Below are 4,035 nucleotides of genomic sequence, written 5' to 3'. Positions count from 1 at the left end.
CTAGGGGTGTCGCGAACTTTTGTCGAACCAGATTTTTAGGTCGAACTTTCGGGGTTCGACTGGGTCGAACCGGTCCGACGAACCTTCGAACTTTTCACCAGAATCTAACGGTTCGACTTTGTGGACAGTGTGGCCAGACCTTGATACAAGCATGTCTAGGTTTGGAGAATTCTTTTTTAAGAAAAGGGTTATTTTATTTTATAAACAGTTGCAATTTAAAGAAACTAATTCTAATCACTGAAGAAGTTAACTTTATTGTTTTGTACTGTACTAAGTGAAATAACCAATCAGCGCTGCCCTTAATTTATTTCTTAGCCATCACCATCCAATCCGAAGCCAACTGGCCAGCCTGTCGCGCATGCGCACACGAGTCAAACCTCAATACAAGGTTCGTCGAATTTTCTACTAAAAGTTCGAAAAAGTCTAACCTGGTCGAACTCGAACCTCGGCCGGTTCGCGACACCCCTAGCTGGCCCACCTGTTCGCTCGCTTGAACGCGATGCGCTCCTGAGCGATTAAATGGGCGCTAGGTGCCGCCTCGGGAACCAAGATTCCGAGAGCCTCGCTCACAGCTCTGGACGAGCTCGCGTGCTCCGCGGCACGCGCCGTTCGCGCATATCTTTCCCGCGACTCGGCGACGCGTTAAAAACCGTCGCTTATGTTGAGGCAGCCGCAATGAATTGTACAACTTGTATTCGCGTACTCGAGGCAGCCTTGGGCTTTCTTCCGAGTGATCATGCACGCGCGGTAAAGTGGTGAATGACGAGCAAAAAGAAAATGCCAAATAAGAAAGAAATATTTATTCAACCCCCTCCCAAGAAAAAAACAAGAAACCAAACGGAAGGAAAAAGAGGCGCTGGTTCAGTTTGGGTGGCTAATACTTTGTCATGTTTCCGTTAGCCTGAATCACTTCTGCTACACGGCGTGGCATAGAATCATAAAGTGAGGCCACCAACTCTGGCTGTGCACGAAGCGCCTCCCATTCCTCTTTCACAACGTTCCAGAGCGTCTCCGACGTAGCGCTTCCAAAGTTTTGTGCTGTAAGGCGGCCTTTCATCCACCTCCACACGCTCTCGATGGGGTTCAGGTCCGGCCCGACCGGTGGCCACTGCAGCGTGCGGGCTGCACGGTCCTCCATTAGGGCGCTGACAGAACGCGCTGTGTGAGCTGGGCTTCTGTCGAGCTGCAGCTGACAGCAGCCGTCTTGACTTTTTGACCCTTTACACCGCGTGCATACTAAATTGAGCAGCAGCTGTTTGCATTGTAGCCGGGGCAAATTTAGGATGGGAAGCTTAAAAATAACGAGTGGAGGGAAGGGACAGTTTTTAACGCGTCGCCGAGTCGCGGGAAAGATATGCGCCAACGGCGCGTGCCGCGCAGCACCCGAGCTCGTCCAGAGTAGAGCACTATATAGCTCCTACGGAGCAGAGTAGCTCAATCATTTGATCCGCGTGTTTCGCCGACATGGCCGACAGAGCAGCTCGGCGCGAGTCACGTGGTAGTCAGGGTTCCAGGAGGCGGCGCCTCAACACTGCTGATTAAAAAATAAACGCAAAGTTCACACTTTTCGAAGCTAGTCTGTCGTGAAGTTGGTAAAGCAATAAACACTTTATCAAAGTTTTAATAATATTGGATGCGTCTGAAAATTTTCCGAAGGAAATTTTCAAAGCAATGGCGTTTGAAGCAGACGATTGTTTTTACGCAGCGGAGATGGACTTTATGGATTGGCCGGAGCGGGTCACGTGAACGGTGTGACGTCGCCGCGTCGTCTGCTCCATGATGCTGCTCAGGCAATTTTTAAAAAAATAAGTCATTTCATGGCGCACAACTTAGCGCAAGTTATTGTAAACTATTCCCTTATTATGTGAAACTATTTTCGTTCCATATATCCCCAAAATAATAAGGAAGCAGCGATTTTCTCCCGTTCCCCATGCATTTGTGGCCGGAGTTGGAACCCCCGGGCGTTCGCCGCTAGTCGCCGAGAGACGGCGTTCTAGATTGCGGTACTCTGCTCCGAAACTAGTATAGAGCGGTGAGCGCTGCTCACGGCTCTGGAATCTTGCAGAGCCGGAATCTTGGTTCCCGGTGCGGCACCTAGCGCCCATTTAATCGCTCAGGAGCGCATCGCGTTCAAGCGAGCGAACAAGTGGGCCAGGAGGCCCAGCACATAAGAAAGGACGTGCGTGCGCATTGCGCGGGCCTCGGCACCAGGCGCCGCGCCGTTAGGGAGCGCGGCGATGCAATTCGGTCGGCGCTCCCGCGTTGTCCAGACTTTTGCTCACGACAGTATTTAGGGAGTTTTCGTAGATCATTTCCGCCGTCCCGCCACGTTCTTCCCAACCCGCTACGAGACGCGGGACTCTGTAGGCAAGGCTAGAGTCGCGACTGCGCGGTAGGGGCGGGGCGTCTTCGTTTCGGAAAGCGTAGCAGAAGTGGGAAAGGACTTTAGACCGCGTTTTGTAAGTGCGGGTGACGCTGCGATTTCGGTAGAGCTTAAAAAAAAAGCTTGGACGAAAAGAATGTGTTTTTTTTGTATTCGAAATTTCCATTTTTTTTCTCTTTCTGAATGGAAACGGAAATGTAATAGATTACAATCATTCCCTTACGTAAAACAAGTCAGGAATTTGCTTTACAATTACCTTCTAAAGTATGTAATTATTTCCTTACAAAATTACTGATAGATGCTAGAAATTACAAATTTCGTCACTTGTAACGGATTTTGCATATTTCTGAGTGAATTATTAAAAAAAGAAGCTGTACTACCTAAAATATTGTCGCGTTGTCGACAAAAGTTACTCATCCAGCGAAAAACAAATCCTTCAATAAAAGTTGATGCTGCTTGAGTTCCCAAGCGCTATTACGAGACAGGACCGTCGGCAACAGAGCGAACGAGCAAAACGTTGACAGACTATTGAACACGTCCTTATGTCGCCGCGGTGTAATGCAGCAGTGCCTGTATACTGTACGCTCTTGCCGTTTGCGTAGTTTTGACAATCATACAACGCTTTTACCCTTTTAGCATAAATCACAACTTGCATTATTCTTTTTTTAGGTAGTCCCACGGCTTCACCAGGTTCAGCGGTCTGCTCCGAGAGCTCAATCACATTCGCCGTTCATTGGACTCAAAGGCGCGACGAACTCGGCACTCTTTATACTGGAGCGTACGAACGATTTTTCAAAAGTCTAGAATGCACACTCCATGCACGAGTGCACATTTCGGATATTTCTCAAAGACCTGGCAACGGTGCTTTCGAAGACAAGGTGTTCCAGGTAGTATGCACTGTTTCCCTTGCCAACGAGGCAACCCCTTCAAAACTGGGTGTGCTGTACGCCAAAATTGCGCGTCACTGGTGCAAGGCAGGTAGAAGTGCAACCTACAGAGGGAAGTTGCAGCTGTTGGTGCCCGATCACAAGCATGGACTGCCGCGTGATTGGATGCCGTACGAGAATAGCATCCAACTTACCTCACTGTCGTTCGGGACGTTTGCAAACCTCACGGTTTTTGCAGAGAACTTTGTGGTCCATTCGCGGTCAGAAGCCTCGGGATTCGCACTAAAGTGTGTCTTCAAGCATGACGAGAAGGTCCTGCAAGTGAGCTTAGACCTCAAGCATCACGAGATTTGCCGACGAATGCCAAATACGTACAGACTCGTGATTGCCTACGATAGCATTCATCGTGTCCTCATTGACGACTGTGAAGGTAGTGAGTCCACGACAGACATCTTCCTCTATGTCCGAACGATTCCCTTGCTTTACAAAAGGAACGAACAGCGGACGGTAGTGCTGAGCAAATCCGCGCATCCAGAGCTTCATTTCTTCGACCGGGCCCTGGAGTTTGGTTGTGGCTGCCACTCGATTTGGCATGCCAAAGATTTGGGAGGCAACGCTGTGGTAAAGCTCAGCTTCCGTAACAAACTGAAGGTCAGACAGATCATTGGGCCGCTCAGCCGGCGCTGCAATGGGGGAACCAGGTTCCAGCACTCGGCGGTGACCACTCGCAGTGTCGGCTCAAGTCTGAAAGACGTCCAGCGGCTG

This window comes from Ixodes scapularis, unplaced genomic scaffold, assembly GCF_016920785.2.
Source record: "Ixodes scapularis isolate PalLabHiFi unplaced genomic scaffold, ASM1692078v2 PGA_scaffold9__187_contigs__length_104089568, whole genome shotgun sequence".
In the NCBI taxonomy this organism is placed as follows: Eukaryota; Metazoa; Arthropoda; class Arachnida; order Ixodida; family Ixodidae; genus Ixodes; species Ixodes scapularis.
Note: the sequence above shows the minus strand (reverse complement) of the source record.